The sequence below is a fragment of the Hydra viridissima genome, unplaced genomic scaffold (assembly GCF_058129835.1).
Source record: "Hydra viridissima isolate aposymbiotic clone 2 unplaced genomic scaffold, HvirCarnegie_v1 scaffold_5, whole genome shotgun sequence".
In the NCBI taxonomy this organism is placed as follows: Eukaryota; Metazoa; Cnidaria; class Hydrozoa; order Anthoathecata; family Hydridae; genus Hydra; species Hydra viridissima.
Genome location: NW_028324304.1, coordinates 5,742,393 through 5,754,378, shown reverse-complemented (window position 1 = coordinate 5,754,378; position 11,986 = coordinate 5,742,393). Strand labels below are relative to the sequence as shown.

Below are 11,986 nucleotides of genomic sequence, written 5' to 3'. Positions count from 1 at the left end.
GTTCTGTTATATCTGTGGCAAAGTGACATTGGTTTCACAGAAACGTACAATCACACCAGTGATCAAGAAAGCTTACAATTTGCACTTTGCTTTTAAGTTGGGAGACTAAGAACAACATTGGGCTCCTCACATTTGTTGTACTTCTTGTAGTGCAGGGTTTTCTAACTGGTTACATGGCAAAAGACGAGCCATGCCATTTCCTGTACCCATGATTTGGAAGGAACCAACTTATCATGTTACCAACTGTTATTTTTGCATTGTACCCTTCATGGCATCAGATCATGGCATCAAAAGAAGAGGACACAATCAATACAATTTCCAAATATTCCAAATGCTTTGAGACCAGTGCCCCACGGTGAAGATCTTCCTGTGCCAGACCAACCAACCAGCATACCAACTGAGTTCAGTGATGATGATGATGATGATGCCAAGGATAACGTAGAAGCTTCAGAGCCATCAACTTCGGAAGATGTAAAATTTCTACCTACTGCAGTTGACGATGATCCTCATCAAATCTCTGAAAATGAACTTAATGATCTGGTTCGGGATTTAGCAGCCATTGTTGAAAAAATGAACATGAAGGGTGTTTCTCTTTAACTGGTAGTACATTTGTAATTGGTTGGCAAAAGTTAGAAAAATTTTTACCTTAAGATCTGCACTTGAGTTCTTTTTATTTACCAGAGCAGGAGAGCAGACTTTTTAAATTCAACCACTTGGGCACTTCCCATGACCCAAAATTACAGAGATTATGTTGGAGAAGTAATCAAACAAAATCCCGGTCTTAACTCATTTTTGAAAAAATGCAACTTAATTACTTTTTCCACTGAGCTCTTTATTTATAATATTTATAAGCTTATTAGAAAAAACTAGACATTCAAAGTCCATCTTTTGGTGTTATAATTTTTCGTTCTTTATTCAAAAAACACAAAGAAGATAAAAAATTTTAAAATCTAGCATCAGCAACTTTTTAAAATACTAGATGAAAAGATAGATAAAAAGATAAATGATTCCATAGAGAAGCAGTAGCACTTGAAAAAAAAAAACTAAAGAAAAATGGACATTATTTAGCAACTAAAATTAAACTCTTTATCTCTAACAACTCCTCCAACTTTACGTGGATTGTCTAACTTTACGCCTAGCGATTATTCCAACAAAACAATGAAGAGAAAACCCGTTACTCCTGTGTTATCTGCAAGTTCATCAATTAATATTTTGTATGCCAGCAATAGAAAACCTTGGTAAGATGGTTTTAAAGTAGAGCCAAAACATTCCAGGAGCTTAGTTGTATCTGATACATAATATGATAAAAATGGTAGTTTGATTATGTATTAGTTGTATCTAATACATAATCAAACCACCATTACAAAAATATTCGAGATAAAGCTCTAGCTTTCATATTTGGCAATGGTATAAGACTGATTATCAGCAAATCATAAAAGTGCAATAAGTGAAATTTGGTTCCTAATTTTAGTCTTATTTTACATTTATAGGTTGGTATTTAATGGTTGTACAGATCGAAGTATTTTTACAAAAATTACCCAAGACAAGAAAAATATAAAGTTTATTCAGAAATCCAGTTTTCAATTACTTTTTTTTTTTCCTTTAAAATTACTCAGGATTAGTGATGGAAAAAAAAAAAATTAACATAATTGTTACCAATCTTCAATTTTGTAAAGGAAAGAATTACAGTTTTTCAGCAAGAAGAGACATTTATACTGTCCTCCTGATCTCGACTAAAGTGGCAACAAACTACACTTTTTGATAAGAATACTTTCAAACCTCTTTTTAAATCAAATTCAATTTCAAAAATTAAGAAACCGGCAGTACAATCATATGAAGGAAAGAACAAAGTTAAACAGAAGTTTTTTTTGTTAAAAAGAAGTTGGTCATGTTTTTGATCATTAAAGTTTGGAACGTGGACGTGGAAAAATATAAATATTCTAACATAGTTCAAATACTTATTTACAATTCAGAACAGACAGCAGACGTGCATGAAGTAGTAACTCTTATTAAAAAGTTTCATGTAATCCTTTGTACATAGTCATTTAGGTAGTTTTTATTGGATCATTAAAGTTTGAAAACTACTGAATGAAAGCTTCAAATATGTAAATAAATCTTTATGACCTGCTTTAAAGCTTGTATATAGTATCGATTCATGGATAACAAGTTGAAGATCAGATTGCTTTGCCTGGCCCGACGAATGAAGCAAACGAAGCACAAAGTAAAAACTTTAAGAAATTTTCATGGACCATTTACACAAAAATGATCTCAATCCAAAACAAATGAAGCTCTCTTGAGGCGCCCCTTTTACTAATTAGGTCCTGTTATTAGTGCTCTGTAATGCCTGTATTCTCCTAAATAAGATTTTTTAGATGGAGATACATTTCCTTTAAATGAGTAACTTTACACTAGATATTCTTAATGAAATATGGTTTTTTTGCACTATGAAACGATTGATGATTTAATAAACTTATTCCAGCTTTTCGATAAAGTTTTTACTCTTCAATTAACATAAATCTGAAAAAACATAGTATGATTAATAAATTGATTAATTGCAAGTTTATTGCAATAAAGAGGCCTCATGCTGCATGCGTAAAAAATGATGTCATTGTTTTCTTAGTTAAATTCAATCTTTTAGAGTTAAATCTAATTCGCGGTGAAACGTTTTTTGTTGAAAAAAGCACTACGCTTGTCAATGACGTCAGTTTTATTACAGTACTTAATATATGGTTTCAAGTCGGCAATTATTATCGTGTTTTTAGTTACGGATAATTGCCCATTATGTCAGATTTAGTAAAATTAACGCTGTTTTTTTTTAACAAGAATATACACTAATGGCCATAGGAATGAACACCCCTTCAAAGTATATGAAAACTTCACTTTGGTATGTTTTTTAAAAGAAAATAACCATATTTATGCGGTTTTCTATTAATTATTATTTTTTGATGTGTTTAGATTAAAAAAAACTAAAATTTTGATTAAAATTCACATTTTTAATATAAAAAATAACAATTTAATGAAAAAGTGGCAAATTATGGTAAATTTACGTTTTACAGCTTACAAAACATGTTATTAAAAAAATGGTTTATAAAAAAAACAACCTAATACTTTGTTGGAAATCCATTATTTTTTTATTACTGCAGCAATCCTACAAAGCATTGAGTCCACTAAATTGCCCAAATCTTTAGTGTTGATCACGTGAAACCAGGACTTGATTATAACCTCTATTAATTGTCGCTTGCTCCCAAGTTTTGTATATTACATCATTTTGTATATTACATCATCATCATCATCATCATCATCATCATCATCATCATCATCATCATCATCATCATCATCATCATCATCATCATCATCATCATCATCATCATCATCATCATCATCATCATCATCATCATCATCATCATCATCATCATCATCAAAACACAGAAGATATGAAGAACTACTGTGCAGCTGTTTTGTCTAAGCTTGAAGAAAAGTTTAAGAATCATGGCTGCGATGAGAAAGCTTTTGCTGAAGCCAACTTTTTAGATTCACGTTACCGTGGTGTGGTTCTACGTCGATTCTCCCTGGCATTATTCGAAAAGGTCAAACGAGAAATTATCAATGAACATTCTTCCTACGAAAAATGGACCTCTGCAACACGCCCAGAGGTTTTTAGGAGTTTTACCGTAAAAGCGATCCCCTTTATGAAGCCTGCAGAGATGAAGAAAAAGCAACAGACCAATGGTTGGAGCTGAAGAGAAACCTCTTATTTTAATGGAGTGGGAAGCTTTTTCAAAAGTCAAAGTGCCAAAAGATACTGATGTCTTTTGCTGGTGGAAGCAAAATGAATTTCGATTTCCAAATTGTTTACAGCTGCTCGTGCTGTGCTCTCCGTCCTAGCATCTTCTGCAGCATCGGAACAAGTTTTCTCAGTGGCACAAAATATTGTAACTCTACTACGAAGTCGTTTGGACCCAACTAATGTGGCTCGTCTGGTGTATATACATCACAACAGCAGCAAAGTCATAATTCAGTGGGATTTACAACTTGAATCAGGTAAATGCAGTTTGTTAGAGGGTTTGTTGGTTGCTGTAACAAATTTATCTTTTTTAATTCTTTCAACTTGATTTTTGATTTTACTTTAATTTGAAAAATTTAAATTAAAAAAATTTAATTAAAAATAAATAAATAAATTATAAAAATGTCAAAATGCAAACTTTTAATTTAACTGATTAAAACTGTTAGGAAATATCATATTTTGATACAAAGTATCAAGAAGAGTAAAAATGCTGAAATAATGTTATTCAGGTCAACTTGAAGGTCCATCTAAGTCTGATCATGAACAGTTCCATGTCTGCTGCCTCCTCGAGCAGAACCTCAACTTCAGTTAAGCGCAATGCATCTCATAGCCAATTTGAAGAAATTGATTCAGAAGATGATGAAGATCAACTTAATCAGGTCTCCAGTGGTTCAAGTCAGAGTTTTGATGATAATGATGATTACACATCACCCTGAATTCAAACAAAGGCAACTTTACGGTGCAGGTATTTATTCGTTGGAAATATTTAAACATCTAATAGTCTTATTCTTATACCAAAATCTTATAAACACAACTCATTCCAGTATAACTTTTAGCAATTAAAATCTTTGTAAGAAAAAGTATGAGATATTTGGAAAAATAATGAATATGAAGATATTGTTAAAAATAGTACGGTTAACATTTTGTTTTATTTTCAGGCCTTAAACGCATCAAGAAAAATCTCCTTTTGGCTCTTCGTTTCGTCATCATTAATTTTTTTGTTGGTTCTTCAACATTTCAAGACATTAACATTTATATTTAAGAAGAATATTATGTTTAACTGTTTGTGTTACTAAAGTTAATTTTCGTATATATTTTAAGTTCCTTTGCAGTATTAAAATCAAGAAAAAAAAATAAAAGGGCTGAATAAAGTAATTTATGAAAGTTATTTTTCATAATAGTAAGGCTATCATCAGACAGGCAATATTTTGCGGCCATTTAGAGCATAGAAATACATAACAAGATAGGTGATGCGAAATCTAAATATGTAAAAGATAAAATTTGCAATGTTGCAAATCCGTAAATAAAAAAAAAATGGCAAAAATAATAGTAAGTTCGTCAGAGATGAATATAAATACGTTAAAATACGTCAGCTTTTCTGCTATAATGTAAAGTAATACACTACAATAGTTATTGTAATTGTTTTCATCAAAACAATACAATACAATAGTTCTCGAATTTTGTTGTATTGTTAGAAAAAAAACAATACAATACTTATTGTAATTGTTTTTCATCACAGCATTACAATACAATAGTTCTCGAATTTTGTTGTATTGTTAGAAAAAAAACAATACAATACTTATTGTAATTGTTTTTCATCCCAGCAATACAATACCAAAATAAAAATTTTTTATTGTTTCTGTAATATTGCAATACAATATTATTGTATTGTAATGTGTAATTGTATTTAATTTTTACAATTACAATTACAATAGTCCCAACCCTAGCTACAAGTTCACTCGTCAATACTTTTTTAAATAATTCAGATTTATCAAGTGAATATAAAAAAACTTATTGGACTAATTTCAGCAACAGAGAAACAGCAAGTAACTTATTAAGTTGAATTGAAGAGTTAAGTCATAAATATTCTAAAAGTTTTTAAAACGGTAAATGGCATCCAACGTCATCGAATCCAAATGGTCAAAATATTGCAGATGAAAACCGTAAAAAACGTGTTTCTTAAAGTTTTACTGTTAGAAACATTTTACTTAGGAAAAGTATTACCGGCTATTCAGCAAATAAAAAACCGACAATGATTGCTGGAGGTAGGTGCACAAAATCAAGGTAATGGAAGGAGAGACAGAGAGAAAATATGAAAAAGAACTTTTATTTTAATGTTTTTTCATCAAATTAACCACCTTTTGCTTTAATGATGGCTCTACATATTTTTGGAATTCTTTCAACAAGTTTTTAAAGTTTTTCTATTTGACGATTGTTCCATACAGTTTGTAAATGATGCCACATATGAAATTCACTTGATGGTCACATCATTTTGTCTTGACAATCGAGCTCATCCCATAGCAGTTCAATTGTTTGACATCGGGTGATTGAGGTGGTTACTCCATTATTCTCAGCACTCCATCATCCTCTTTTGACTTTAAATATCTTTGAAACAATCCCAAATCATTGCTGTTTCACCGCCAACGTTGACCTTGTTTTCTACGAAGAAATTATCGTCGCTTATTTCCGAAAATTTCAAATTTGGCCTCTTAAGTCCAAAGCACAGATTTCTATTGATCTGCTGTCCAATTTTCGTATCTTGTAGTAAAAACTAATTGCTTTTGTTTATTTACTGAACGAAGGAGAGCTTTTTTCGCAGCAATTCTTCCAAATTGACCTTTTATGATCTGAGATATATTGATTCCAGTTTCAATATGAGGTCCAGTTTTAAATCGATCTTCATTATTTATATTGAAAATTTGGCGATCATCATGTTTATTTGTTTTTGGTGATCTGCCACAACGTATTCTATCAATATTCCATCCAGTTTGATGGGATCGAATCAAACAACTTCTCAGTCATTCTTTTGAAACTTTTATAATTCTTGCAACTTCACAATTTGTTTTGCCTCCCTCTTTCAAAATATTATGTATTACTAATAAAAAATGTATTACTTAGTTTCAGTATTGTTGTAACATGCTTCGTAATAAACTGACCTAAATTGACATTTTATATGACACATAAACGTGTTGAAATAGTAAGCATGTATTAGTAATAAAAATGAATAATTTAAATTCCAATAAAACTGAAATAAAAATGCACAATAAAATCACAGAAATTAAGCTTTTTTCAAAATATTTCTTTTTTTCACATATTTTGACAATTTAAAATTAAATTTATACTTCAAAGTTTGAAAATTAATATAAGGCATCATAAACTTATGTTTTTGTGTTAAATACGTACAGTATGATTGAGAAAAATGACATTAACAGCATAAAAAGAATTTTTTCAAACATGTTCAAACTTATGAACGGTAGTATACATTATATATATATATATATATATATATATATATATATATATATATATATATATATATATATATATATCTGTTATTTAAATGGAGAAAAACAACATTTTAATAGTACTTAAAGTTTCGTGCCTTACGGCAATCATCAGCTATTAATTACCTATATATATACATACATACATATATATATATATATATATATATATATATATATATATATATATATATATATATATATATATATATATATATATATATATATATATATATATATATCTGTGTGTGTTTGTGTGTGAGGGCGGGGTTTAATGTCGTTTTATTCTTTTAATTTAGTGTGATTAAAGTAATGAGATGCAGGTAGCGTGGCAACAGCGATGTGAGTGTGAGAGAAGTATAGATATAGAATGAGGTACGGTGAGGTAGGGCTGTCAGTGTGTAAAGGTGAGTTTCCACTCATCCGTTTTAGCTACGGGAAAGGGAAAGGGATGGGAAAGTTAATAACTTGAGCATGCGGAGTTTGTAATTTAATTTTGAAAATTAATCACTGCGCATGCTCACGTGATTAACATTTCCATCCCATTCCTTTTCCCGTAGCTAAAACGGATGAGTGGAAACTCACCTTAACGCAGATATGTTAGGAGTGTCAGACTTCTCAAAAGCAATTATCAACGCATATAGTAATAATAATAGCACCATTGCCTTAATCAAATTGCAAACAAAAATGAATATACTGGTTTTTCTTCTCTTATTTTACTTAAAGAATATCCTCAACTATTTCTCATCAATATATATTCTCGTAATATTAACTTATACATAAATGCAGAGTTGGGTAAAAACGTACAGATAATGTTTATAATTTTCTCATTTTCCCTCCTCACAATACATATATATATATATATATATATATATATATATATATATATATATATATATATATATATATATATATATATATATATATATATATATTAGGGTTGGCTAAAATCTAAAAAATTTGAAAATTACACGTGGCTGCATAAAAAGTTGTTCCTTACCATATAAAAACTATTATTGTAAAAAAAAAAGTTTTCTAGGATGTTTCTAAGTACTGCCGCATTTTATTTAAAGATTCGTGTTTTTACGCAAAAATATCGCTACAAAAAATTAGGTGATGTGGGATTGGGAAACATTTAGCATCTATTCCAAATGTTTAAAATGCTTTAATTATTACACAAAATATATTTTAACATTAAAAACGAATCATTTATTCTATATAACCAAGGTGCTATCTGGTGCAGTGATGCATGGTATAACGGAAATTGTTATTTGAATTGAACAAAGTCAGAGAATAACTCTTTCTTATTGAAATTACCTACAAGTTTTCTATGATTTTCAACGACTTCTATTATTTCGTTTCGTACTTCCTCATCCTAAAATTAGCCAAACATTGAGTATAAAACATCTGAATAAAATTTTAATTACTTTTTTAAAATACCTTTGTCTCACCTTTGTGAGTATCTGAAGATAATCCGAACATAACTTGATTCCTCGCTCTGCAACATCGTTTGTAACCTTGACTGTTTTAATAAAATGTTTCATCTTTAAAAAGTTTCCATCTTCCTCCCATTCTGAAGGAGGAAGTTTGAGCCATTTACCGTTATCGTTTAAGTTATGAAAGAGCAACCAAGATCTTTTCCCAATAAATGACAATATCTCTGAGTTCTTGTGAATAGATGGAAGATTAGGTTTTCCAGAGTTGATAGCAAGTAGCTTTCCCGCATTTATCATTTTTAACGCAATATTAGCCTTTTCTTTAGCAGAAACCTTATTAGAAAAGAGACTGAAGACTGACACCTCCTCAGTTAGATACCATGAGTGCCTTTTAAGAACTTCTTGAGCTTTCTGAGCTGCATTAGAGAAGCCTGAAATCTGCCCCAGAGCGCCTAGATCATTGTATAAATGAATATCGTTAATTGGTGCATCAGAGCCTTTTGTTGCTTCTAACCAAGCTTTAACATATAAAACTGAGCTGAAAGTCAAAAAGATTTTTAACTTTGCTACATCAGAATCGAGTAAATCTTCTTTAAAGATGAACATCTTTGGTGCATATAACAAGTGTGACATCCATCTGGCATGATGATTTGCTCCACAGGTTTTCCAGGTTTTAGGTTCTGGTCCGCCTAAAAGATAAAGTGCTAACTCTGCAGCTTCCTTATAATCACCTCGGCGATGCTTACATTTTACTTGTTTCTCTAAGAACACACGAGTTTCGTCTGCCTTCGTTTTAAGGAAAGAATTTTCAAGATCTAGAAACCTGTTTAGTTTTTTTAGTGGAGCCTTCTCTGCGCAAATCCATTCTTGTTGAAAATCTTTGAAATCTATATTATAATTAGCTTTTTTTTCTTTTTTAAATAAGGAGTTCCAAAATGCTCCCAAGATCAATTCTAAAATGTGATGGCGACAAGCCAGCCAAAGAAGAGTTTTCATTGAATGACAATCCTCTAAAAGAGTTGCAGCTCCATTTTTAACTCCTGTATTACATGCAGTCGTATCAAAAACCTGGGCAACAATGTTGGTTTTGAGATCCCATTTCTCTAAGTCTTCCAAGATTCCTTTGCAAATAGAAAGTCCTGTACCAGACTGTATAGGTTTTATTGATAATATTTTTCCTTCAACGCAATTAGGAAAACCACTTGCCAAAACAGTTAAATACTCAAACCTTTGCCCTGAGATTTGTTTTAAAAGTTTTCCGTCCCAATGAAGTGTCAAATAATCTGATTTAATCTTATTTTGAAATTCTGTTATTATTTTCCTTGCCATTACTTGCCTATTTAGCTTTCTTAATCTTCTTATAGTATTTATTGAAAGGCTAACATCGTCAGGTTTAACACCACCTGTATAAAGTTAAAAAAAATAAATATATTTTTAAATTTGTATACAATAACCTTGTTTATTTATTAATAAAAAACGAACCTAAAACTAGAATTGCAGAAGCATTCATCATCAGCTGAGGATTTGATAACTTAGTTCTATCTGCAGTTGCTGTTATCATTGGGTGAGAAATGAAGTTTTTTGGCAAAACCAGTGTGATATCTGATCCGGTTTTTAGAAATATTAAACTCAGGATCACTTTTAGGAGAGTTTGGAGATGCAGAACTCATAGAATGACTAGGTTTAGTGACATGAGAATATTTATCTGAGTCACTACTATAACCAACCAACTTAACAGTTTCTTCATCATCTATTTTTCTTCTTTTTTCTTTTTCAGCTGCCACCTGTTTCTTTTCGATTCTTTCTTTTTTTCTCCTAACATTAGAATGTAGCAAATTATCTTTTACACCAATTCCTCCAGTTTTTATTCCATTTTTAAGAGCTGTAAACCAGGCAATATCTTCATCTGCATCCTTAGCTGATCTGGTTTTTCTAATGTCATCTTTCCAACTAGGAGAACTAATATCAAAAATGCCATCTAATCATTGAATAAAGTTTTGTTCAAGTAAACTCTTCTTATTAGAAATCCTATTTTTAGATTTTCCAAGCAACCTCCATTTGTCATGTAGCCTTAAAATATTGTCAATACTGTACTTGTCTTGTTTATAAGGAATGCCAGCCTTATCCCAAAAGAGCTTGACTGATTTAATAGTAAGCAATGCAGCTAACTTAGATTTCGAAATGTTGCTTTGAGTGTGCAATGCCTCCCTAACTTTAGTAAACTCTTCATAAGAGCTATCAATAACTTGCAAGTGATACCTTGAAATGGATGATGCAAGTAATTTAAAACTTTAAATAAACTTTCTAAAACATAAAGTTATAACTTCAGTCCTAATACAGTATTAAGCCTAACCTGAAAAATTTATAAACATTTCTGGTGGTGGGCAAAGAGCTTGTTTTTAAATCCTCTAACGGATATCCAACCAACCATATTTTATTAGTTGACTTCAATACTTTCAAGTATTTCTTTTTTACCGACTTTTTTAATTTGGTTGGTTCAATGTCATTTTTCTTTGGTTTAATTAGTGACATTTTCTTTATCAAATATTTACTTTGAATTACATAAACTGGAATTGAAAACATATAGTGTTAACCACTTAATTATCTTAATTATAAAGACAATAACCTGGCCGATAATAATAAATAGTCAGTACGTAAGTAAGTAAGAATCTAGGCCTACACTTTGTAAAAAAATAAACATAAGATAAACATAATGAGTTTTAATTTAAATTATACGTATTTTTGAACACAATTCAACGAATACCGCAACTCTTACAGGTGTCTATTTATTGTATGAAAACCACTAAATAAAGTTATTGTGTTGTAAAATAAAAATCTATAAGTATCAGAACAAAAGATTTTTGTTTTGTTTTGTTTTACAAGAAAAGGATTAAAATATGAATATCTTATTAGAAAGATTCTCAGGCATCTTTGTTAAACTCTTAGTACTTTTTGTATAAGCAAAATTAGTCTGATTTAAAAATTTCGCATTCTAAAAAACAGCGCATATTCTGTTTGTTTACAAAAAACGCTAATATTTGTTTGTATTTAACCGAATAAATTAAAAAACGGAACAGATATAATGGAGGATTTGTATTTTTCGTTTAGATTTTAAATTCACATTAAAAATGAAATGCGGCAGTACTTAGAGATGTGCTACAAGAATATTTTCATAACAAAAAATGTTTTTTAGAGTAAAAGGAACAATATTCGATGCAGCTAGTAGCAGAATTACCTATTTTGAAAATTTGTTTAATATTGTGGCCTACCCTAATATATATATATATATATATATATATATATATATATATATATATATATATATATATATATATATATATATATAGTTCTTTGTTGTCGCGTAGAATTTTTATTTTTGGCAGCCAACTACGTCACTTTGATTTTAAAAATTCTGCGTTGGACAAAATAATAAAAATGATTTCAAAATCTAATTAAATTATATTACTATAAGGGGCGAAATT

General features: G+C 30.1%; 1 protein-coding gene and 2 pseudogenes across 2 annotated transcripts in view; 2 read left to right on the top strand and 1 right to left on the bottom strand.

Annotated features, from left to right (window-relative positions):
- Nucleotides 1-3,422: 3,422 nt before the first annotated feature.
- LOC149888193 (uncharacterized) lies at nucleotides 3,423-4,112 on the top strand (annotated as a pseudogene).
- Nucleotides 4,113-4,211: 99 nt separating this feature from the next.
- Nucleotides 4,212-11,986, top strand: part of LOC149888176 (uncharacterized) — a 154,664-nt gene continuing 146,889 nt past the window's right edge. The window contains exon 1 of the mRNA XM_090088209.1: nucleotides 4,212-4,523. The gene's annotated coding sequence lies outside the window, so the exon portion shown is untranslated. The remainder of the gene's footprint in view (nucleotides 4,524-11,986) is intronic.
- Nucleotides 8,288-11,395, bottom strand: LOC149888192 (uncharacterized; annotated as a pseudogene). Its single transcript, XR_016452947.1, has 4 exons — nucleotides 10,858-11,395; nucleotides 9,987-10,763; nucleotides 8,520-9,907; nucleotides 8,288-8,443 (listed from the first exon to the last, which is right to left on the bottom strand). The product of XR_016452947.1 is annotated as an uncharacterized LOC149888192 (transcript).